Genomic DNA, 27,084 nt, shown 5'->3' with positions numbered 1-27,084 from the left:
TACCAGCGTCTGTAGAAAGAAACACTATAAAATGTTTTTAACTTGGAGAAAAAATTAGAGTTGTTCTGGTTCTTATTTTGCCCTGAGGTTTTCACTGGTTTTCCTTTATTAGATTTCTCCCCTGATGCCCAAAGTTTGATGTTTTCCTCCTCGTTTTTTCTCTTTCCGGAGATGACTTTGATACTGATATGTGATATGATTCCATTAGCTGGATTCTCTCTGCCTTGTTGATTGGTGCTGTGTCTAAGGCCCAGGGGATATGCATCAAAAGACAACCGCTTGATTCTCATATGCCAGGCAGGAGAAAATCAATATCTGTGTCCCCAGGGAGGGACTAAACTTCTGGTCCCAAAAATTGTCATGTGCCCTGAGCACTTTCTTTTTGTCACTGGTGTCCTTTAGGAAGATAGAAAGGTAGTAAAAGAGACCATTGTGTGTGACTACTATGTGATCATATTATCCATGATATTAATAATGCATAATAATAATGATATATATTCATTCAACAAATATTTATTGAGCACATCCTATATTCCAGGCTCTTAGAATGCACCAGTTAACAAAATCCTCAGAGATCTTGCATTCTATCTGGGGGAAACAGACAACAAACAATAAACATAATAAATAAACAAAATAGTATATTGCTTTAGTGATAAACTTATTATAAAGGGGAAACAACCAGTAAAGCAGGGTAAGAAAATGGGAAATAGGGGGTAAGGGCTGGCTGCACTGTTAAATGGGATGGTCAGTGCAAGCATTGTTGAGATATGAACAAAGGGTTAAGGGTGGTAGTGAGAGAGTTGCAAGTGTGAAGCTAGGAGAACATTCTAGAGGCAAAGGGACAGCTGGTGCAAAGGCTCTGAGGAAGAAGCCTGCCCAGTAAGTTCTAAAATTAGCAGAGGCCACTGTGGCAAAAGCCAAGTGAGGAGAGTGAAGACCCGAAGGAGATGAGGTCAGAGAGAGCAGGGAGCTGGCTCACACAGAACTTCTGTGTAGGAATTTGGCTTTTAGTTTGATTGAAATAGGGTTTTTAACAGAAGAGGGACTTAGTCTAGCCTTTATATTAAAAGAGTCACTCTAAGATTAAACTACAGAATGACAAGGGTAGAAGCAGGAAAATCTATTAGTAGATTATCACAGAAATCCCAGAGATGGCTCAGACTCCGTGACAGCAATGAGATGGTGACAAGAGGTCAAGTTCCTGTAGGTCCTCACATTTCCTGACAGATCTGATGTTAAGTGTGACAACAGAGTGGTTACCAACTGAGATGGGGGAGGCTACAGGTGGAGCAATTTGGGGAGGAAGATCTGGAATTCTCTGGAAGCATTCATTTATTCATTCCTCCGTTCATTTTTCATTCAGTCATTGAATAATATTTGTTAGGTGCCTATTAGAAGCCTGACATTCTCTCACTAATTTCCACAAAATATTACCAATGAGGAGACAGAGGCTCAGAGAGTTTAAGCCTTTTGCCAAAGTTCATTCTGCTGGTAATCAGGAGCCTTGTAATCCCTGTCTGAGTCTTTGTGATTTTACCTTTCAGACCCAGAATCTATCAAACGTGACTTGATTGCGTTGACAGAATCAGAGAAAATGATACTATTTTACTTACATATTGTTCAATATCAGATAATACTTTTTGGCAAGTTAAAAATTTCTTTTCTGCCATGTCCTACTCTATCTTTCTGTGAGTCACTAGGAAGCTTCTTCCTTCCTATTACTTTTTTAAGGCCCTCAGAATAGCCCTTTGAGAGCTGTGGCCATAAATGATTGAGTATTCTGATTTTTGGAAGATGTAACAAAGATATACTTGAAGCTTCTAAATATTAAGCACTTACTGTGTAACAAATCACTATATCTAGATATTTTGGCAACAACTTAAATTTCACAATGTTGCTACAAGATAACATCTATCATCTCTTCGTTAAGGATGTAAAACGGCATTGAGCAACCCAGGTGTGTAATTAGGGTAAAGATTGTCCATGAATACTTTGGGCAGAAAACAAACAAACAAAAACAAATAAAAAATATCAAAAAGTTTCAGTAGCTAGAACTGTATCCCTTTGGGTGTGAACCATGAGATCAAAAGACCGTGATTTCTCTTCTGAGAGTGGATTGTAACAGCTCTGTGGGATGCTCCTCTGGCCGTCAGGCCCTCTTACTCCTTCTTGCCTCCCAGAGGGGACTGCAGCTCCCCTGACACTTTCTCCCATGCTGCCCTGAGTCCTGGTTTGGGGCTACATTAATGCTCCTGTTATTCTTGATTGGCTGTGTTGGAGGTGAAAAGGACTCTTTCAGCCATGTTGGAGGGGGAAAAAAAATCTTCTTCTTTCTTATCTGCTCTTTTTATTTTAAATTTTAGGTATCCATTTAATAACTTATTTTCCTTGGACCTAGCCTCCAGTTGTGATTTTTAGGCAATTCTGTTTTTTTTAGTATTTCCACAAGGATGCCCTTTTGCTAGTGTGCATAGTTCATGGATTTTATTTTCTATTACGTGAAGAATGCAGCACCTCCTTCATCCATTCCATGATGCTTTGTTCCCCTTGGTACAATTTTGAATTTAATAAAAAGGATACAGTTCACAGCTATGAGAAAAGAAAGATATGCTCACAGCACAATCCCACATCTCCCATCACCTCCAGTGCTGTCCAAAGGGGAAACACAAGGCGGTGTGGAATGAGAGGTGAGGGAGGATCGAGAATTAGTCACTAATAAAAGGCAAGTAGAACCCACCAACACATGGGGCCCATCAGAGAATAATAGCAGCTTTCATTACGTGTTGGCACAGCCTAGAGTCATAAATAAGATGTAGAGATTATCAAAAGAATGGCAGGGTTGGCTGAATCATAATTGCATGCTGTTCTTACCCTGGGAGCTGGGTACAGAAGCAGAGACTGGGTCCCAACACATCCATTTCTTCCATCAACAGAGGAGCAGTTATACCATGGCAACAATGATGATGTCTCCAACTTCCCAGTATTCATCAAATGATGTTTGGCCCCATTCTTGCAGACCACTCTGACGCAATGTCTCTAGAAGTTTTTGGTTACTGTAGATGGCTTATTTCGGTCGGGTAAGAAAACTTCATTGTTTTATATCACACCAATTCTGAATTAGTGATAAACGGATAGGAATAAGTCTGAAATTTACTGTTTTACAATCTTCTAAGAAATGAGTTAATTGCTGAGAAACTGGCTAATCCCCTAAGAATCTTAAGGACTTTAAACTTTTTGTTTTCATGCTAAAAAGTTAACACTTTAATCTTCCACTTCTGCTTTCTAATTATTAAAGCAGGCGTATTTGTATTATATGGCTGCTGTAACAAATGGCTTGAAACAGCACGAGTTTATTATCTTACAGTTCAGTAAGTTAAGATTCTGATGTGCATCCCATTGGGCTAATACCAAAGTATTGACAGGGGCACATTCCTTTCTGGAGGGTCTACAGAAGAACCAGTTTTCTTGCCTTTTCCAGCTTCTAGAGGCTACCACATTCCTTAGTTCATGGCCTCTTCCATCTTAAACCAGCAACGTGTGGTCAAATTTTTCTCACACACCATCGCTCTGACACTGACTCTTCTGCTTCTCTCTTCCACATTTAAGGACCCTGTGGCCCATAGCAATAATCCAGAATAATCTCCCTATTTTATGGTCGGCTGATTAGCAACCTTAATTCCATCTTCAAATTTAATTCCCCCTTGCCATGTAACATAACCTGTTCACAGGTTCTGGGGATAGAGACATGGACATCTTTCGAGGCCATTAGTCTACCTACCACAGTAGGTCCTTCTGGAGGACCTTCATTAGACAGCAGTGAATTAGCTCAAAACTTAGAAACTAAATGTTCTTGTATTCCAGTGCCTTGTCCTCTGCTTATAACAGACATTTTTAGTTGCTCACAGCTTTCTTTCTCACTGAGGCCAGATGTAATCTTAGAATCCTTCTTAATGGAAAGCTCCAAGCATACCTCTAGCAATTGATCAAAATTGTCACACGAGATGAACCATTTAGTCATTTCTGTCCCAAATCATTTTACCTTCTTTTAATGAGATCTAATTTCTTAAAATGTTTATAAAGAGTATTTCCTAACACTAATTTAGACTGGCATTTTCCTAACGTGTCCTAGTCAATACAGTTAGACATAAATCAGTCCTGGAATTACATTTATTCATGTTTGCTGTATGTAGATCCCTATACTGGATAAGGAAGTTTGAAAAAACAGACAATACCAAACTCTGGTGAAGATACAGAGCTATATGAGCTCTCATTTATTGCTGATTGGAATGCAAAATGGCACAGCCATTTTGAAATATAGCTTGTAAGTTTCTGATAAAAGTAAACATACTCACCATGTGACCCAGCAACCACATTCCTAGGTATTTACTCATTTGAACCGTAAGCTTCTGTTCATGTGGAAATTGGGTGTGTATGTTTATGAAAGTTTTATAGACAATTGCCCCAAACTGGAGGCAACCAAAATGTCCTTCAATAGGTGTATGGATATGTATCCATACAATGGAACTCTATTTAGCAATAAAAAGGGACGAGTTACTGATTTACACAATAGCAGGAATGAATCTTAAATGCAGTTTGCTAAGTGAAAGAACCTAGACCCAAAAGGCTACAGATTGTGTGATTCCATTTACATGACATTTTAGAAAAGAAAAAATTATAAAAACAGAAAACATATAAGTGTTTTTCAGGGATTAGGGGAGCAGAGAGTGGTTGATGACAAAGGGGAAAAACAAAGGAGAGTTCTAGGGTGATGGGTCAATTCTATATGGTATCAGGACAGTGAATACATGACTCTATGAATTTGTCAAAGTCACTGAAATTTACACCTCAGGGAGTAAACTTTGGAGTATGCAAATTAAATTAAAAATCTACTGGAAGGACAGAGAAAATCCCAGGATAAAATGTTGACTGTGACAAAAGAATCTCTTTCTTGCCTGTGTATGACATGACTTCACAGAGGGGGTGAGGACACAGGAGCTGACTTAAGTAACTTTGGAAAATGGACTTTTAACTAGAAATTGTAATGCTAAAGACAAAATGAACTGAACACAAACGCTCTGCTCTAGTTGGTAAAGTTGTTTACCATGGGGGTGCAGGTTAACAATTCTGAAAATGCCTTATGTGTATACTGAGGTCAAACAAATAATTAAAATAGATATGGATGGTGGTGAGAGATAGACTTCTCATTGTTGAAGAGCAAAGTTATGGATAAGTAAGAAGGGAAGGCTAGAATGAATTATGTGGTACTGGATTAGACTAGACGATGCTGGTATTAACATATATTTAATTTATCATAGATACATATAGAGAGACCCAGAACTCATTATAGATATGTATGTATACATGCATAAATTCTTAGCTCTGTCCACCAAGAGAGCCTAGAAGTAGTAACATTCCAGTAGCAATGAGGATACCCAGAGCACAGATCTTGGTTTCTAGACACCATTCTCCAATGAAAAATACCTGGGTCTCTTAGAGAAATTGTTGATTCCAAGACTGAAGAAGGAAAAGTACAAGATGAACCTGAAACTTCTTGCAGTGCTTAAGTGTAAGAAAGTGCTCCAAAGTCAAGGGGATGAGGGCTTGTCAAAGGAAAGCAAGAGCAAATCTGAAAAAGATCCCATTAATAATGTAATATGATCCTAACACAAAGTAAAAATAAAATAAGTAATTGAATACATAAATAAATGAGAGAGAAAAGGCAAGTATTCCTTACAGAAGAAGAATTTCAAATAATTTATGTAGGTACTTCCTCCTCCAGCTGGTAGAGCTTAATATGTGTCCCCTGCCCTTCCCCCTTGAACTATGGGCTGGACTTAATGACTTACTTCTAAAGGACAGAATATAAAATGGGGAAACAACAGTGAAGAAGTGCCAATACTTCCTTGGCCAGGTGATCAGAGTTAACATCATGTGATAAATCATGTTGATAGCATGTACCCCAGATATGATGTCGTGAGAAGGGCACTTTACATATGATATTCTTCCAAAACATCCCTAACCCCAGGCTAAGCATGAGAAAAACAAGCAAGCAAACAAACAAACCCACACTGAGGGACATTCTATAAAATACCTAACTAGTATTCTTCAAAAATATCAAGATTGTCAAAAACAAGGGAAGAGAGAGAAACTGTCGCAAACCAGAAGAGTCTAAGGGGACGTGATGACTAAACACAGTTTGACTTCCTGACCTGGGTCTTGAAAGTACAAAATAAAGGACAGAACTGCAAAAACTAATGGAAATCAAATAAAGATTTGAATTTAGTTAATATCAATGTGCCAGTGTTGTTGTTAAAAACATTTTGACAAAGTCACTGTGGTTATATAAGATGTTAATAATAGGGGCAACTGAGTAAGGACTATATATGAATTTTTTACTCTATCTTTGCAACTTTTATGTAAATTTAAAATTATTCAAAACAAAAGCAGAAAGATATTGACTTGGCACCTTGTTAGGAAATATTTTGACCGTATAACGTCACTCTTTTTATAAGCTCTATTCTGTTCATGAATTTGTCTATCTTTAGGCAAATGCAACACTGTTTTTCTTACTGTAGCTTTACAGTAAGTCATTAAATCAAATAACGTAAGTTCTTCATCTTTTTTTTTTTTTTTACAAAAATGCTTTGGCTTTTCTAGATATTTTGCATTTCCATATACATTTTAGAATCAACCTGCCAGTTTCCTCATCAAAGATCTGTTGGAATTAAGATACTAACTGCATCAAGATCAATTTAGGAAGAATAGGCATCCTAACAATATTGAGTCTTCCAATTCATGGATATTGTATTTCTCTTCCTTTATTTAGGTCTAATTTAATTTATTGCAGGAATTTTGAATAATTTTTAGAAGTCTTGCACATTTGTTGTTACATTTGTTCCTAGGTATTTCATGTTTTAGATACTATGGCAAATGATGAAGTTTTGTTTAATTTTCTGATTGTTTCCTGGTAATATACAGAAACGCATGTGGTATTTGTATATTTACCATACATCTTTCAGTTTTGCTAAACTCATTTATTAGCTTTATTTTTTTTCTTATAGGTTCCATTTAGTCTTTCTACATACTCAATCACGTCATCAATAAACAAACATTTTTACTTCTTTCTAACCTGTAGACATTGCCCTGGGTAAGACCACCAGTGTAATATTGTACAGAAATCATTAGAACAGTCATTCTTGCCTCACTTCTGATCTAAGAAGGAAAGTATTCAGTACTTTACTATTGAAAATGATACTAGGTGTCAGGATTATTTTGATGCCCTCTATCAGATGAGCAAGTTTCCTTTGATTCCTAATTTACTGAGAGTTTTTATAATGAATGGATGCTGAACTTTCTCAAATGCTTTTTTTGGATACGTTGATGCAATTACATGATTTTTATTCCTTACTCTTTTACTGTGGTAAAATACATTGATTAATTTTTGGATGTTGAACTAAACTTGCCTTCATGAGATGAACATCATTTGATTATTGTGGATTTGATTTACTGATATTTAAAAAAAATTCTTTTTTTTTCTCTTGCTGCTTTTGTGACTTGTTCATTGTCTTTGGTTTCCATCAATTTGACCATAGTAAGTTTATTGTTATTATTATTTATTTTTTTGAGGAAGATTAGCCCTGATCTAATGTCTTCCACCAATCCTCCTCTTTTTGCTGAGGAAGGTTGGCCCTGAGCTAATGTCCACACCATCTTCCTCTACTTTATCTGTGGAATGCCTGTCACAGCATGGCTTGATAAGCAGTGTGTATGTCTGTGCCCTGGATCTGAACCAGTGAACCCCAGAGCAGCCAAAGCAGAGTGCACAAACAACCGCTGTGCTACCAGGCCAGCCCCTTGACCATGGTAAGTTTAGATATGAGGTTCCTTGTACTTGTTTTGCTTTCTTCTCACTGAGCTTCTTGCAGCTTTGGGTTCTTAGAAAGTCGTTGGCCATTATCTGTATAAATATTTTTATGCCACTTTCTCTTTCTTCTTCTGGAATTCTAAATACGTATGCGTTAGACTAACTGACATTGTCCCATAGACATCTGATTTTTAACTTCTTCCCCATTTTTTTGGTGTTTCCATTTGGATATTTTCTATTGACCAGTCAAGTTATCCCTTTTTTCTGCTGTGTTTAATCTGCAATTAAGCCTACAAAATGAATTCTTCATTTTTTATATCAAATTTTTTACTTCTAGCATTTATTTTTTACATTTTTAGTACTTTCCATCCATCTCTTCTCTATGAAGAACTTGTAACTCTCTGGAATTTAGTTTATTTATATTTCTTTGCATCCTGAGTTCTCTGATGGGTTTTGTACAAACTATGATTTTATGGTTTATGGGTTTGTTTAGATTGTTAGTGAGGATGAAAATCTCTTGTGATTTTTTAACTATCAAACAGTAATGGAAATTTGTGTATTATTTGCAAGGAAGGATTTATGGGACTATTGGTCTTTCCCTCTGTGGGACATTGTAAGATATGGAATTGTTTTAAGCATGCATAAATAGCAAAGAATTGGGGGACTTTTCTCAAGAGGTGATGTGGGCACAGATTGCAACTATCTCAAAATTAAACTGTATCTATGCTTGATCCTTATGTAGGGTATATCATCAGAGGTTTTCACAGGTGATGGGTCCTAGCATTTGACCTCCCTAAATCCAACAAAATTCTCTTCACTTACCTAAAGAGAGACATGTATCTCTGAGCTTGGAGACTGGAGGGCTAACTCTAACCATGCTTTTAACATAATGTGTGGCTTTATGAATGACTTCCCATCCGATGTTTGAAGAACCACTTGCTAAACAGGATAGCATATTTACTTATAACACATAATATATTTGTAATTACAGCAATGAAATGGTTAAAGTGAAATCTATTGTTAGGGCCAGTAGCAACAAGTACACCCAATAACTTTGAGAAAACAATGCTAATAAAACATAATTATTTAGCCTTTAATTTGTGCAAATATTCATAATCCCAAGAGGTAAGTATTTTATAATAGCTATTATTTATATTTATAAATATGGAAACTGAAACTTTGAGCAGTTGAATTATTTGCAATAATGAGCATCTATTATATTCTACTTCCTGGTTTCAATTTACCCTTCCTTCCTTAGGATAGTAACAGCATCCTGATTTTCCCTGGGGGAATCATCCACTAGGTTCTCTGTTGGTGTGATTTAGGGGAAGATGACCCAGGCCTAGCCAATCAGCATTATAACAAAATGGGCCACTATGATTCGTTCATGGTACCATGTGACTCAATTCTCGGGATGCTTTCAAGTTAAGAAACAATCTCTTTTCTTCCAGAACTGCCATCAGTAAAGATGATGCACAGAGAGGAAAGCAGAACCATGACACAGAGCAAGACCAGTCCCTGATAACATTGTTTGAGTCCTTGGATCAAGTCATGCCTGAAGTCCTTTATCCCTCAACTTTTCCTTAAAGTTTGCCTACGTAATTGCTTAAGCATCCCTTCCTTCCTTGCTAACAAGATTGTCCTGGCTAACAGATTTATTCAATGCAAGAAGTTAGTGGGAATTGAGATTTGAAGTCAGGTATCAATTTCAAGTGATTATAGTCCTGAAACTGCATATGTCACAACTTTCTTATCAAAGCATCTTTGCTGCTATTTCAACAAGCATTTCTTGAGTTAGGAAATTATCTTGCCCAACTTGCATGGGTCATGAGGAGAGCTAAATGTTAAGAAATTTATTTGTTCAGTTCTCTATTTTCTTGGGTTGACTCTGGATTGTGATTAATTGCAGCTTTTGGCTAATTTCTTGCCTAATATTCTTGTGTAAAACTGTGAATGTCATATTAGATTTAACCAGGAGAAGCAGGGGGCTGTCTTCCTCCAAGCCTAGAGTTGCCTGAACTATGCAAATGAGCATTCACATAAGAATGCCATGTTTGTCTTTCTGATTGCTGCTTTCCCTGCAAGGTAACTAGCTAATCTAGTAATTAGTGGTAGGAAGCTTGAAAATCTGCAAGCTAATTTACACATAAGAAAACCATGTTTAAAATGACGTTAACTCTCTGGGTTTCTCTGTGGGTCTTGGCACACAGCTGTTCCATCCCCTTGGCTATGTCCCCTGTGGTGCTTTGAAATGGGAAGGGGCATCAGGGTCTGCCTTGGAAAAAGAGGTACATAAAGGGGAGGACTTCAAGGTAGAGATTGTTCTCTTTGATGCCACTGAAATCCTAATAGGCCAGATCACTGATCGTAGAGGTATTAACAGCCAAGCACTAAATGGTAATGATGAGAATTCTTCTCAATTATTGAGTGGTTAACTTTGTCTCAGGTACTGTGATAGATGCCTTATATATATTATCACATTTCCTCCTTCTCAAAAAAATGTTATCATCCCTGTTAAGTGGATAAGGAAATAATGGCTCAGAGACTCTAACTAGTCTAAGCTCACACATTTATCAGTAGCAGGGCAAGGATTCCTACTTGGGATTAACTTTTTAATGACAATGTATGTGCCTAGTATAATACTAGACTTTTGAGGAGAACCATGATCCGGGATGTCACTGACATTTGTAGTAGAGTCAACCCCATTATAATAAAAGCTTATTACCAGAAATCCCACAGGTATGCAAACATCTTAAAATCACTTTTTAAAAGATGCACTTGAACCTATGTCCACCTTCACCTACTACTTAATTTCGTTATTTTTTTTCACAGAAAAACTCCTTGAAAGAGTAGGCTGTATCTGCTAGGTCCATATCTTCACCTCCGCTTTTCTCCTGAACTTTCTCCTTTGTCCTGATAAGGAAAGGTCTCCTATTAAGGTTAACAATGACCTCTAACTTCTGCTCTTGCTTGCTCTGTTAGCTTCCTCTGACATGGTAGGTTGCTCTCCTTTTCTTTAAACTCTTTCTTCACTTTGCTTCCGGGACACCACTCTCTTCTGTTCTTTGAACTGCCTTATGGACTCTATCTTGGTAATCTCCTATGCTGATATTTTTCTTATGTCCCCAATTTTAAGGCACCTGGAGTGCTATCCTAGGCTCAATCCTTAGACTTCTTCTGTTCTGTTTTTACACTCCGTTCCTTGAGACCTGTCAGCTCAACTCTCAACATATGTCTCAAATCCAATTATTTCTCACCACATCTCCTGCCACCTTCCTCGTCCCGGCCACCATTCTTTCTTGCCTGGACCCTTGCTAAGTCTTGACGTGTAGTGGTCTCTTTGTCTTTTCTTGCTCCTCTAAAATCCATCCCCTCCATAGCAGACAAAGTGAGCTTCTTAAAGGGCAAATCAGATGGCAAATTTACTGACTAAAACCTTCCAATGCCTTCCTATTGCACTTAGAATACAATTCAAACTCCATTTCATGCTGAACAAGGCTATTTTAGAATTGCACTCCCTTCCTTCTCTTATTTCATTTTTTGCTGCTTTCTCTGTTCCAGCCACACTGGCCTTGCTCTTTCTCAAATGTGCCAAGTTTATTTCCAAAGCATGGCTTTTGCAGAGTTCATCTCAACCTTTGAATTCTCTTCCCTTGTGTTTTCACATCATGATGTTTCTTATCATTCAGATCTGTTCTTAAATGTCACTTCTTCAGAGACTGTTCCTATAACCCAATCTAAAAAAGCTTCCAGCCCACACTTGTACACTCTAACCTCTTACACTGCTGTATTGTCTTCATTGCAATGACTCTATCTAAAATTGTATATTTAATTTTCTTTTTTTACTTTTTAATTGTCTACTTTCTGCACTAGATTATAAACCCTTTAGGACAAGAACTTCGTGTTTTTACCATTGTTTCCTAGGAACATAGAATGATAGTAAATATTCTAAAAATACTTGAATTAAGGAATGAATTCATTTTAAAAAAAGCAACTATGTGTCCCACTATCAAGCCTTCCCCCGATCTAGAATGCCCTGCCTATCTCCCCTGTGGTATACTATTTCATTCTCATTTTTCAAATTTCTTCCATACCATAACTTTTTATTGAATTTTCCTAGACTATACTTTCATATCTTTCTACTCTTCACAGTACCTGTTACAGTGCGGGGATAAATGAGTCATGGATGAAGCAAACATTTCATGCCACAAATATGCGTTCAGTATTTACAGTAACTCAGAATGGGAGGCGTGGGAAAAGGAGGCAAAATAAAAGTAAATATACCAGGGATTAAGTTAGATTTTATGAAAGTCTAGACATAATTTGGAGACTTTAAGAGCCACCGAATGCTTTTTATTAGGAAATTTGTAGCATTATGTGATTATGTGATCAGTAGTAAAAGGTAACACCATTCCCAGTGAGAAGAGTGGCTGGGAAAAGTAAGAAATTATGAGCAGGCAATCCAGGTTGGAGGCTACTGTAGTGCAGGTAAAAAGGGATTTAAACTCTAAACTAGGATGCTGGTGAAAAAAAACAGAAAATGGAAAAAAATTAGTCAATCCATTTTAGGGGTAAATTAGGCAGGAGTTAGTGAATAAGAAGATGCACATGTTTTGAACAGAAGACACTGAAGAAAGCTCTGGGTTTCTAACCTAGGAATTTTATTACTGTTAATCTAGACAGAAAGTACAAGAGATTTTATGGAGGGGACCGTTTTTGTTATAGAAATTCAGCCTGACCTAGTTTATACACACAAGGGAGTTTGTTTCAAGGACATTGAGTGTAGTAGGAGGAATAATGGTCCCCCAAAGAGGTCTATGTCTATATGCCCAGGACCTATGAATATGTTCCTTTTCCTGGCACAAAGGACGATGAAATGAGCAGATTATCTTGGGTTATCCAGATGAACCTTACCTGATCAATTGAATCCTTAAAAACAGAGAACATTTCTCAGTGGAATGTTCATTTCTCAGTGGAATTGCTGGCTTCGGAGATAGAGGAAGTGGCCATGAGTCAAGGAATGTGGACAGCTTCTAGAAGCTGGAAAGAGCAAGAATTAGATTCTCTGCTAGAGCGTGCAGAAAGGAATGCAGCCCTGAAGACACTTTGATTTTGTCCATTAAGATCCATGCCAGACTTCTGATCTACAGAACTATCTCCGGATGCTCAGACAGGAAAGTGACTGGGCCTTAGGAATAACCGCAGCCTAGAATGGAAACAGGATTATCTTCCAATGTGCCTCTGTGTAGGTCTACTTCATTCTTCTCTCTTTGGAGACTGGCTTTCCCTACTTCTGCAGTTGTTATGTCTGAACAATTGTTCCTAACAGTTCTTGAATGTTTTACGTAATAGATGAGTCACAAAGAGAAACTACTTCTCTTTCTTGACTTTATTTCCAAAACTTTTATGCAAGAACTATAACTGTCTGTGCTTGGATCAACCAACTGTGGTCAGGAAGAGAGGTGATTGGAGACAACCAACAGGGTGACACCCAAGGTAACCATATGGCTGGAGTAAAATTGGGGGGGATTTGTCCCCCAAAGAAGAGGAGGGCTGATGCCTAGACAAAAACAACAAAAAGCAATACAAAAGGACACAGGTTTAATGGTTGACATTGCTTCTTTATCCATCCAGGCAGCCCATGAGTGGTTACTGACTGTCTATCTTGTGCCAAGCACTGGGATAGTCACTATGTAGCATCGCTGAACGTAACCAGCAAGACCAATGTCCACACTAAGCTTACACTTCTAATAGGAAAGCCAGTGATTTAATGTTTTTGAAAAATTAATGCATAATTACAACTGTGTAAATAGCTGTGAAGAAGCACAGGTTTTAAAAGAAATGTCTAATTAGGATGGGAGGGTTGTTCAGAGAAATGAGACTTGCCTTATCTATGCAATAGGCAAGCATTTAAGCTGAGACCCAAGGATAAGGAGTTGATAAGACAAAAAAATTGGGTTTCAGGCAGAGGAAACACCATATGTGATGGTATAAAAGCAGAAAGAAACATGCAGTTTGATTAAAATTGAGTGACAGTCAGTATAGCTGAAGTTGAAGCAATGAGGGGAGAGTAACGTAAGAGGAAACTAGAGGGATAAGGGCCTGGATATGCCCCTACCAGGGTGTAATGATTGGGACTTTGTAAATTTGGGACTCAATTATCAGGCAGAACTTCAAATAGAGCTCGCCTCAGTCTTTACATTCAGATCCTGAGACTCATCTATAACCTTCTGAATCAAAATCTCTTAGGATAGAGACCAAGGAATCTGCATTTTAACATCATCCCCTTATGATTCTTATGCATTTTGGATTGTAACAGCTACTCTTCAAAGGGAAATGTTATACGTTTGTTATAATATTACTATCAGAAAATTCAAGGTGAGTTTTTATATCTCTCAAGAACTGACATAGGAAGAATAATGAATTATCTTTTTCCCCAAAGCAAAAGACCAAGAGTTAATAATTACAAAACTGTCAGACTTCAATGATGCTCACATCAGCATATTCTAAGTTTCAATTAACCTACTAACCTCCATCTTAATATCAAAATGAAGAATGCTTATAGTGGAATACACTGTGTATGGGTGTTCCCTAGGTTCAGTCTCCAGGGAACTCTTGAGACTTTGTTTATATTTATTTTAAAATACGGTAAAGGCTCCTTATACAGAGAAGAAGGTGGGATGTGTGCATTCACCTGTGCTACAATTGCTGGATGCCTTGTCTGTTCACACTCCTCTAATTTGGCTAGAGTGTAAATTGCTGCGATCTCATAACTGTTGGCTGTCTATCTACCAATTCCAATTACATTAGCACTCAACTGAGATAAACAAAGATATGCAGAGTGTCTTCTGATCCCAAGGCACTTAGTATTTTAGATGCTGAAAAAATCTTTGGGCATTACTCTGGCAAGTGTGAAGTTTCTTCCTCATTTCTATTTGTCCAAGTTGGGAAGACATAGGCATTGGAAAAAATCTCATCAATTGCCTGGACTCACTGAATGTTCTCTGCTGAATTCTCTCCTTCTCTTGAGGCAAGCTAAAGATGACCCTTCAAGGGCCAGCACGGTGGCCCAGCGGTGAAGCACACATGTTCTTCTTGGGCGGCCCGAGGTTCACTGGTTTGGATCCTGGGTGCGGACATGGCACTGTTTGGCGCGCCATGCTGTAGTAGGTGTCCCACACAGAAAGTAGAGGAAGATGGGTACGGATGTTAGCTCAGGGCCAGTCTTCCTCAGCAAAAAGAGGAGGATTGGTAGCAGTTAGCTCAGGGCTAATCTTCCTCAAATAAAATTTAAAAAAATAAAAATAAAGATGACCCTCAAGGCACTCTACTCTTTCATCATGTACAGCCTTGTGGTTGTTAAAAGCCAAGGACAAGACAAGAATGTACAGATAGATTTGTGAAGTGCCTAAATCTGAGGGCAGGGTGAAAGAGCAAAGAGAACTCCCTAGGAGCCCAGAAAAGATGGCAGATAGGCTATGATGTGTGAAGATTTCTGGAGAATCATTAGCACTTAGATCTAAAGTCCTGCTAAAGGGAAAGTCCTGATTCTTCCCTAATAAACATTTGAGGCCAAGGGTGAACTGAATCTTAGTGAAGCTGCACTAAAAATCAGACTCTGGTCAATAACAGATTAGCAACCTGACAAAGGGAAGAGTGTGCCTTTTATTCATGGTGTAATATTGCTTACTTCACTTTCTATTGTTCTTCTATACACAGTATTCAGCGTTAAACTTAAAACGAAAAAGAAGAAGACAGACCAGACGAAGTAAGAAAATGTGAAACATGGTCAACAAAGGAAATTGTCAATAGAAGCAGACACAAAAATGATTCAGATAATTGGAATTACAGACAGATGAGGACTTTAAAATAAATAGGATAAGTACATTAAAAAGTATAGTGGAAAATGTGGATAAAATGTGTGAACAGATTGAGAATTTCAGCAGAGTAATAAACTATAAAGCAGTACCAAATGGAAATGGTAAAAATAAAGTATTTGTTAGGAAAAATGAAAAATTATTTTGAAGATCTTGACAAAAGACTGGACATAACAGAAAAGGATCAGGAAGCTTAATGATTACCCTAAGGGAAACAGTTGAAGAAAAAAAGAGTGAAAAAAATGAAACAGAGCCAATGGAGCAAGGTCAATTAGTCTAACACTACCAAGAATTTGACCTATTTGATATTTATAAACACTGCACACCAAAATGGCAGAATACAATCTTTTTTCAAGTGTATGTGGAATATTTACCAAGATAGATTATATAGTAGGCTACAAATCAAATCTCAAAAAACTATAAATGGTTGAAATCATGGAGTATATTTTAGGTCACAACAATGATAAATTAGAAATAAATAATAAGATATATAGAAAATTTTCAATTATTTAGAAATTCAAGATCCTTGAAATAACTCATGAGTCACAAAATAAATCACAAGAAAACACAATATATTAAAATATATTCTATACAGTTAGAGAAAAAATTATTGCTTTAAATCCGTATATTCTACAGGTATTAAAAGGTTAAAAGGATGGACAACTTCATGCAAATAATTGAAAATTTAGATGAAATGGACAAATTCTTTGAAAAACACAATTTAAAAAAATTGATGCTATAAGATATAGAAAACACAAGTAGATCTTTATCTATGAAAGTCATTGAATTCATAAATAATGAAAACAGAGAGCAAAAAATAAAACCTTCCTACCACGAAAATTTGAGGCCCAGGTGCCTTCGCTAGTGAATTCTTTCAAACTTTTAAGAAGTAATACCAATCTTACTCATATTCTCTTAGAAAACAGAGGGAGAACAAACACTTCTCTATTTGTTTTATGAGCTCAGCATAATTCTGACACCAAAACAAAATGGACAATATAAGGTTAATAGCCCTCCTGAAAAAAGGACCAAAAGTCCTTAGAAAAATATCAGCAAATCAAATGCAGCAAGATATTAAAACTATCATAACCAAGTTGGATTTATTTCAGGAATACGGAGTTTATTTTTAATGTTCAAAAGGCAATGATTGTAATTTACTGTGTTAATATAATAAAGGATAAAATCATATGATCATCTCAATAGATACAGGAAAACATTTGACAAAAATCTCTTATCAGTTCATTAAAAAAAAAATCTAGCAAACTAAAATATACAAAACAATGAGACTCTTTCAATCTGATAAGAGAAATCTGTGAAAAATCTACAGTTAATGTCATAATTTATACTGAAATGTTCAATGAGTTTCCTCTAAGACTTAGAACAAAGCAAGAATGTCAGCTCTGATTACTGCTATGCAATATTGTCTGGAAGTTCTAGTCAGTGTGAAAGGACAAGCAAAAGACATAAAAGATATAAAGATAAAAAAAGGAAAAGAAAAACTCTCAATATTCACAGCTAACATGATTATGTACATAGAAAAATTTATGGAATGTACAAAAAATTCTAGCAATGATAAGTGAATTTAGAAATGTCACAGAATGCAAGATCAAAATATAAAAATTATAGTATTCAATATATTAGCATTGAACAATTACAAAATGAAAATGAGGAAGTTTTTTTATAATATCAAAATTATATACTAGGAATAAATATAATAAAAGGTATTTAAGGCTATAAAACATTGTTGAGAGAAATTAAAGAAGACAAATAATTAGATATATTCTGTTCATGGATTGAAAGACTCAATGTTACTAAGATGTTCATTTTCCCCAAATTGATCTTTGGTATCAATTTAATCTCAATCACAATCCAAGTAAGTTTTTATTTAGAAATGGACAAAATGCATATAGAAATACAAAGTATATAGAATAGCCAAAACAACCCTACAAAAGAAATTGGAGAACATGGAATAACTGATTTCAAGACCTATTATAAAGCTGTATCAGTTAATAAAGAATGTTATTGACAAAAAGACAGTCAAATAGATCAAAGGAACAGAAAAGTAACAGAAAGAGGGAAATATATATGTGGTTGATTCATGATCAAGGCACCAAGTAAATTCAATGGCGACTGGAAAGTTTTTTAAACAAATAGTAGCACCGTAAGTGGATAATAGAAATGTAGGAAGAAAACAAAATTTTGAGCTTTATCATACTCCATCTACCAAAATTAATTTTCGATGCATCATAGATCTAAACATAAAGCTAGAAACCTAAAACTGCTTAGAACAAAGCAGTGGAGAATATCTTTGTGATGTAAGAGTACGGATTTCTTTTACAGGAAAAAATATCATTAACCACAAAATATGAAAATTTGTAAATTGGGCATCACTGAAATTAAAAATGTCTGTTCATCAAAAGACATCATTAAGAAAATGAATAGGCAAGCTACAAATTGAGGATGAATAATCAAAATACACTAGTCTAGCAAAAGACTCATGTTCAGAATACATAAGGGACCCCTACAAATCAACAGTAAAATGATTAAAAATGCATAATAAAAACAGGGAAAAATCTCCAACATACACTTAACAGAAGATTATGTGTGAATGACCAATAAGCACACAAAAAAGTGTTCAAAATCATTAGCCATCAGTGAGTTGTAAATTAAAGCACCATTTTCTTCTCAACGACCTTACAGGAAAAAAATCTAGACTCGTTACCATGAGCTATACGGTCCCTGTCTATCTCCATAAGTTGTTGTGCATGCCACCCTCTCCAGGGCTCCTTTAAGCTCCTCAGATCTGTGCACGTGCTCTTACCTCAGCCTGGCCCCATCCTCATGCCCTCCCCAGCTTTATTTGCGTATCTTGGGATCTCGTGCCTTCTCATTCTTCAGGACACTGTTGAAATGTAGCTCTTCAGATTCCTATGAAGAACATTTTGGATCAGTCAATCTAATGTAGACCCTTTTCACCCATGTTTTATAGTATCTCATACCTTCTTTGTTTCCTTTATAGCACTTATTACTTATAGTAAATAATAGTACCTATACTTGTAGTAAGAGAATCTGATTTGTATGTTTACATCCTGTCCCAAAATGTAAGCTTATAAGCAGAGATTTTGTCTTTTTGGTACTCACTGCATTGCTAGACTGACAAAATGAACAGCATGAGTAATAGGTACGCTAAAAAAATTTATTAATTTAATGTATGGATGAGTGAAGTGTAAGGGATTGGTGAAACTGAGCAATTTAGGATCTACATCTGTGAATTCTGGACACCTCTGGAGTTTCTGCTACGTTTCTGCAAAGCTCTATCAGTCCAAACAGCCCTCTTTTTAGTTTATAAAGCTGCTTCCGGGGGATCTGTACTGTATCAGGCAGGTGCTTTCCCTGGGGAATTATCTCTTTTCACACTGGATGCCCAAGCATGAAAAGCCACCTCTTCCATATATGAGCCAGGCAGTTTCTGATGAAAGCAGAGACTTACTCTTGAAGGGCTTCCGGAAATCCAAAATGTTGCAGGTGTTTTGTTGATAAACATGCTTAAAGAGATGGGTATGTGTCCTTGCAGTGGTCTAAAACAAGCTACTGTATCTCAATCTCTTCACCTGAGACATAACCGGATACTTTGTTAAATGGAGGAACTGTGCCAAAAACACAGGCCGAGTCAAGAGCTAGCCAAGTATTGCTGTTATTTGATTCCAAAGTATAATAATTCTTAAATTTTACTGACACAGTGACTGCATCTCATTTTAAAACGAAAGTGTCACGTGATGTCAGTTCAACTTTGGTTTAGCGGAATGAAACATTTAAATGTTTATTAGGCTATCACTCTGGAAAAAGAGGAGGTGTATGTGTGTGTGTGCATGTGAGAACGAGAGAGAGAGAGAGACTCAAGCATTCACTCAAAGATTCACTTCTCACCTCTCCTTTCTCCCTGGAGTATTTTTACATGACATTAAACAAAACAGCCAAAGCCCACTGAAGTCTGTGGTCGGAAGTCATCAGCCTAGAAGTATTTTTTTCCTTTAGCCTGAAATGATATAGGCTAGTGCTCCCCCAAGCAGTAATGAAGGTTAAATATCTTTGACCTTCAAACACTTGTGCTGCAGCAAACTCAGGCAGCGCAAGCACACAAAATGACACATGGCGTTTGCCTCGTTTCTCAGTCTCGCTCTGCCACCCGAACACTCATTTCTGAGTCGAGTCTCCTTTACCAAATCACTTTGTTTAAATCTCCATAAGACATTGCTGCCATCAACAGCCAGAAACTTTGAGAAGCAATTTAGAGTTGATATAATTTGCAAGTAATTTATCACTGCAAGTAGATGGTTTTATTAAGCAGCTGCAGGGCACCTATATAAAAAACAAAATAAAAGAAAGGTTCCATTACCTTGGTTCATCCTCCCTCTCATCCTTTCCTGCTTCTGCTCCTTTGTTTTCTGATGTCATTATTTAAACTTCTCTGAGGTTGGAGAATAATGAAGTAGACGACAGCAAGTATTGAACTAAAGTGATCCGTAAGTGTATCTTGACCCTCTCTGCTTTGATGAGAGCAGACAGATTCTCGAGGAGAAAAGGCTCAACAATAGCTGAACTAAGCAGGGAAAATTCTGTGAAGGAGGTGGGCTTTGAATTGGATCAGAGAATACAGAAGGAGGAGTCAACTCCTTTAAGACAGAGGAAGAGTATGAGCCAAGGCCCTGGGGCAGGAGCAAAGTTCTATTTGTAAAACTGTATTTATCACTTTAATACTTAAAACATTAAATTGCTATATCTGTATATCAAATTGGTGACTGAAGGTGTCTGGATCTTAGTTTTGAATAAATCTACAGGCAATGTATCCAAATCATTCAAAATTCCCAAAGCTAACATTTGTTCGTCTGTTCAACCAATATAACATAAGCTTCTACTATATGTTACAAAGTGCGTTCAAAATTAGGGATACAAAGAAGACTGAACCAAATTGTATAATAGATCAGCCTATTAGAATTAACTGCTTTTGTGGAATTTAGTGTTTTAGTGAAATTTCTGATGGGAAGCTGAGTGTGGCATGGGACAGAGTGAGGCATTTTGACAGACAGGCATCAGCTTAGGGTCAGTAAGGGTAGGCCTTTGCATTGCGATCGTTTTTTTTTTAATAACTCTCAAACATTGAAATACCGGGTGAAATTTCCATGAGAATGCAGAGGGGGTGGGGCCAGCTTGAGTGAGACAAAGAAGGCTTTTAGGAGCAGGTGGAGCTTTCAATAATACCTGAGTTAGTGAACTTGGAATGATTAGCATCTACGGATTGCATGTTCTCCACAGTTTGTCTTCATTTAAGGGGGTTTAGGTATGCTTGTATGCATATATTTCATAGAAGCTGGTTTGTGCTCTAGATGATTACTGAGCCCCAAAATGGATAAACTATACATTTTTAAATGTTATTTGGCTCATAAAAAGGCAGCCACTAGAGAGTAAGCACTCAACAAAATTAATCTGGCTTTGAAGAGAAAGAATGGTCATGGCTCATAACTTGGTGTTGATTTGTAAGCAAAAGCCCTAACCCCTGACTCCAGCACAGTGCTCTGGCCTCCCGGTCTCTCACATGTGCCTTTTGATTTCAGTCACATTTCCATGCAGCATTTTGGATCTGGAAGCAGAGATGAAGTCTTTGTAGCCACACTGTTGGAGAACCCAAAGAAGTTCTCATATTTACATATGTAAATAAGGCCCAGTCACTAACCTCTCTAATTCATCAGCTCTGCTAAATTAGGTACAGGCTTCAAAATCAGATAATGCTCCCTGTTTCAGTGGAGATAGCACTGTTGGCAAATTTTTTTGGAAAGAGGAGTAATGATTAAAAGAAATGGACATGAATTATTTGAAACATTTAAGAAAAGCTGATTTAAAATGTTTTAGTCTCTCTTTTGCTAGTTTGTTTCTACATGGTCTATGCCCATAGGGAGATATTGTTTCTTTTCCTTCTTCCCCATATAAGCTCTTACTAAGATTTGTTTGAAGTTATTTCTTTAATGAAGAAACTGACACAACTGAACGGTTTATCTCCTAATACTACAAAATGAAAAATATAATCAAGTTATCATCCTTTAAGAAAACAATATACAAAGACTTACTGTGTAGTTTTTGAATAAGCTATACGCATGGGAAAAGTGGAGATTCTAGGAATCTTGATGCTCAGATTTGGCACTGCTCTCCCTTAGTGACTCACAAGTCAAGCAGCTGCTGGCAGCAGAGTGTAGATTTTGGATTTGGCCACCTACCCCTCATCAGCATTGGGTAGCTGTGAGTCTCCTAGCCCTTTAATGCCAAGAATGAATGACTTAATGAATGAACAGTTCAAAGCACAAGCAAAAGACCCTTCTTTTGACTTGCTGTCTGCTTTTGACCTCTGGTCAGATTTGTGCCTTGACAACAGAAGATAGGAGGAAAGAGACTAAATCTTAAAGCTGAAGCCACTGTGGTAAATAAAGGAGGAATCAGAGTCTGCCAGGAAGAAGACTTAAACTCATTGGGTCCTCAACTTTCTTCCCTTGTATCCTATAGCAGCTCAGGTGGCCTAACTCCAGGGTTGGAGGCATGGAAATTCTATCCTAATGATTCATGCTGAGGTTGTTCTTGGCTGTGCTACTAAAGTGTATCACTATTTATTAAGTGCCTATTATATGGCCAATGTTGTGCTTGCATGTTCTTTAGTAAGAAAAAAAAAAACACCTTGAGAAGTACATGTAAGCATTTCTTTATTTTTTTAAATAGAAGAAGAAACTGAGGACCAAGAAAAATAACCAATGTGCCCTAGGACATACAGATAGTAAGAGGCAGGGCCACCATTGAACCAAGGGCTGTGTGGGGCTGATGTCTTTGAGAGTCCCACTACACACAAACGGCCTCTTTAACAAGTAGGTTTGAGCTCAAAGCCAGATCAGTTGGAGATTATTGATCTGACTATCACTTTAAGTCATTATTTTTGTGAAGTATCACTGGAGCTTGGGAGGAGGGCGAATGAGGGAAAATATTAAGTGGGTTAACAAAATGTTTTCACCCTATCTGAGAGGATGCATTAACAGCTGGAAGAAAATATATTATACTCGCTCAAATTAACTCTCTCATGATATGACATGAATATGATAGCAACTGTTGGTTAAGAAAAGTCGTCAAGAGAAGAGTTGTGAGCAGGACTTCTGATCTTTAATTGCTTTGAGATACAATCAGGGCCGTATGATGTCTACCATTTTTATTTTCACTGCATCTTCAAAGGTCCCCATAGGAAACTCAGAAATGAAAGTAACATTCCAGCTCAATAGCAAATGAATTAGCATTGATTATTTGTACATTTAACTCTATGATAAAGTAGATAAACAGACAAGCTGCTGTTAATAACAGAAATTAATAAGAAATTATAAACCAACGAGGTAAGAACTAAATGAGTAGATTTTTCGTTTGAAAAGAAAAATGCAAGTATGTTAGTTCCTTAGAGTGTAGTCACTAGAAATTTACCTCTGTGGTCAGATATTTATGAGTCCTGACACTTGATAGCTCTATGACCTTTCAGAACAAACTTCTCTATGCCTCAATCTTCTCATAGCAAAACAGAAATAATGGTAGCACCTACCTACCATGTAGTAATGAGGATAATAAGAATGCTTCATATACGTAGGGCCTGGCCTGCTGTGAGCCTTGATACATTCTAATCATTGTTATGATTTTTATCACTATGATTACCACTGTAATAGCATGTAGGAAGATAGGAATACCCTGGGGCAATTCAAAATTGAATGTTATTTCACAGGGGTTCAAATCCTTTCTTGTACCATAAGGCGGGTCTACAAAAGGAAAGGACTTCTAATTGTACTGGGTCTTCCCAAAAGATGCAAATTGGCTTTATGTACAACCCTTAAATCATAGGTTCATTACTAAATTCTTTTACTCAAAAGCTTTTTCACGTAACAACTATTCAACAAATACTTGATAAATTGAGTTGGTTTTCCTTTGTATTATTTGTTCTGGTATAAGATAGGTAAGTATATACAATGTGTCTCTATGTACAAAGCTCATCAATTGAGACTTAGGATATTTACACAGGATTTGTAGACTGCTATCATAAAACTGTTTAACACAGTGACAATGATTATATTTTATCAAATACACTCCAATAAAGTTCTAATGTGACAGAATAGATGCTTTGATGTTGTTTTATGACTCAGTATTCACTAAAATCAAGGAATGTGGTCCATTTACATGCTGCTAGAAATGCCAGGACAGAAGAACACCACATGTTCTTAGCCTTTGCTCCAGTAGGTACAGAAGGCAACCATTCATTCATTTGACAAGCATCTATTGAGCACCTTCTGGGTCACAGGGACTGTTCTAGACATTGGGGGTATAGAGATGAACAAGATATACTCAGTCCTTGCTCTTTTGGATTTGCATTCTAGCGGGCATAGTTGCATGATAAATAAGTAAATGACATACAGAATGTGATACATGTTTCAAAGAAAATTAAATAGAGAACAGTTAGCAGAGAGTGACTGCGATGGGGTATGTTTCCTTTAGATTGAGTGGTAAGGAGAGCCCCTCTGTTTGTGTAAGTTAATTACTCTGGGAAGCGTGCCTGAATTCTCTTGAAGGTTAGGGACGGGCTCATCTAAAAATCATCAAAATAAGGGTCATTTTTAGAGTTTAGAAAGCCTTTGAGTTGCTGGCTTTATTTTATTCCAGCATGTCAATAGTCATCAAAACCAGGAAGCTCCCTGTGCTTTGCATGCCTGTCCTCAACTCTTTGACTACTCTGGTCCCTTAAAACTCAGGCTAAACATCATCTCTTCTGGGAACCGTCCATGATCTCCTGAATGCAATTTTATATCCCTTTCATGTGCTTCCCTAGTACATACCTCTCTAGAATACTGTGTTGAACTAGTTTATTTACTGGTTCATCCCCACCGCCCACTATCCACACATAAAACCATAAGCCCCTTGAAGGAAAAGACTTGTCTTATTTGAATTAGTATGCCCAGTACCTGGCACAGCTACAACTTTCCTTACAAGCTCATAGTGGGTGATACACGAAACACAGGATGTTTAAATATCATTGGTAATGGTCAGCACTCATTTATTCAGTATTTTTATGCTCCATACATATTATGCATTTTCTCAGCTGATCCTTGACCTATGTAAAATTAACCCCAGAAAGGGCATTTCCTTGTAGAAGCAGCTTTTTGATGTCTTCCAAACCACAAACAGGCCATGGAGGCCCTGGAAGTAACACATAAGTATTAAGTGTTCACCTCTGGAATATAGTGCATAAATAATAATTTGTAGTTAATAAATAGAAAAATTAATTTTTTGTGCCATTTTCCCATCACTATCCTTTCTAATCAAGCCAGATAACTCACTTGCTCCCATAACCAATACAATCCCTCATCCCTCATCCAAGGCATCTCTCCTTCTAGGCCTTAGTTCACATTTGAATTTCCCACTTGAAATGCATCTTGCCTTCCACACTTTAAAGCCTTAGAAAAACTTGTGGGAAGGAGGGAGTGCACTACAATGGGAAGAGCTGGAACTGGGGATCTGGTGGGCAAAGAAAACAATTAGTGGAGAATTTAATTTAATTTCTAGAGACAGGCATTATACCAGCATTTCCAGTAAATTAGGACCAACTTTAAATGGAAATAGTACATGAAAATTTTTTAATGTGTTCAGATCAGTGGGCTTCAAAAATCTTTTACATCAAAGTTATTCATGAAGTTTTGGAATTTTGAACATTTTCGTTCAAAGCCCCAGTGCTGCGAAATTCATGTGCAGATCCGAGAAAAAAGAATCTCTTTGAGGGAATTTGAGGTGAGCTCTGAAGTTTTATATAGATATTCTCATGGTGCTATATAAATTATTAAATATGTATATTTTTTCACAATGGAGATGTGCTACTTGCTACTTTCTGGGTATTCTATTAGAATGGTTAGATAGCAGCAGGTTTGGGGCTGTACACATTATGAGCTTTCGATAAATGCTATTTACTGAGGGATGAAGTACAGGCTACATTCCCATGCTGTGAGTCAAGCAAATTGAGGCTGTGAAATATTATCTGGCCAAGGCGGACCCACAACACTAGTTTCACCTCATGATGGCTTTTGTCAGGAAATAGGGCTGATTATTGCACAGCTTGGTGTCCTGTTTTCCCAGTGCCTTTGAATCTTGCCATAATCACCCTGTTCTTCACGTTATAGGTGAGAGGAATGAGCTATTGTAAATCTGTTAGAGAACTTTCTGGGTGTCATGCTCAGATTCTCATTGCTAATCAATTGCTAATTCTACTGATTTTACTTACTATATATTCTGTGTACTTGGCCACTTAGCTTGAACCCCACTCCCACTCCTTCTGCTAGGCCTTATATCTTTCATTAAATTAGATAACATGTGCCTGGTACATAATAGGTTCACAATAAATGGTAGATTCAATATTTTTTGAATATGTCTTCCTTCTCCCTTCAATCTATTCTGTACACGGCAGTCACGTTAATCCTCCTAGAACATCATTCTAATGATATTACATCTTTGCTCAAAACCTTCAGTGATTCCCAAATGTGTAGAGAATAAAATATAGATGACTTATTTAGTATTCAAAGTCATCTTGGCTTGGCCCCAACTTGGTGACTTTAAAATCCTTTCTTGATCATGAAATTTAGGTTCCTGCATAGTGTTTCAGAACTTAGACAATGGAATCAAATTCAAATCTTGGCTCTACAACTTATGACCTGGATGGCCTAGTGTATTCATCTGTAAAGTGGGGAAAGTAACATTAACTACTTCATTGGGTTATGTAATAAGGACTGAGATAATGAATTTGAAATTCTTAGCACTGTCCGATTTGTGTCTTAGCTCTTAGTATTTATCTGACATATAATAACTCTTCAGGGTTTTTTTTTTTTTCAGTATTAATTTTTAGCCACTACTTTGTACAGAATGCTGTGTCTTTTTCTATGGGAAAACCTGAAAGATGTACCTGAAGGATATATTTTCCCTTCAAAGAGTAATGTATTTTCCATCTGTTAGCAGTTAATTCAGTGCCAAAAAGGCAGATGTCTAATGGCCAAAGAGAATTGAGCAGCTTTAGCTTAGCCAATAATAATCTTTCCATAACTTTTCTGTTAGTCATGCTCAATGAATGGATAAAAATAATTCCCCCAAGGAGAGTAATTCTCCTCCATAATAATAATGTCTATAGAGTCCCTGAGAATAATGGCATTATTGGGACTATCCTATGGATTTCCTCAGTGTCCTAGATTAGGACAGCGTGTACAGAGGGAGATGGAAGGCTACCCCACCTAACAACATTTT

The 27,084-nt window shown here is 37.0% G+C and overlaps 1 long non-coding RNA gene across 1 annotated transcript in view; it reads right to left on the bottom strand.

Moving 5' to 3' along the window:
* LOC139046156 (uncharacterized) overlaps positions 1–27,084 on the bottom strand; it is a 323,446-nt gene that overhangs the window by 36,689 nt on the left and 259,673 nt on the right. Inside the window, exon 4 of the long non-coding RNA XR_011505789.1 lies at positions 18,563–18,669. This is a non-coding gene — a long non-coding RNA (uncharacterized lncRNA). The remainder of the gene's footprint in view (positions 1–18,562; positions 18,670–27,084) is intronic.

Source organism: Equus asinus, chromosome 9 (genome assembly GCF_041296235.1).
Source record: "Equus asinus isolate D_3611 breed Donkey chromosome 9, EquAss-T2T_v2, whole genome shotgun sequence".
In the NCBI taxonomy this organism is placed as follows: Eukaryota; Metazoa; Chordata; class Mammalia; order Perissodactyla; family Equidae; genus Equus; species Equus asinus.
The sequence above is the reverse complement of the archived record's forward strand: the minus strand, read 5'-3'. Positions and strand labels throughout refer to the sequence as shown.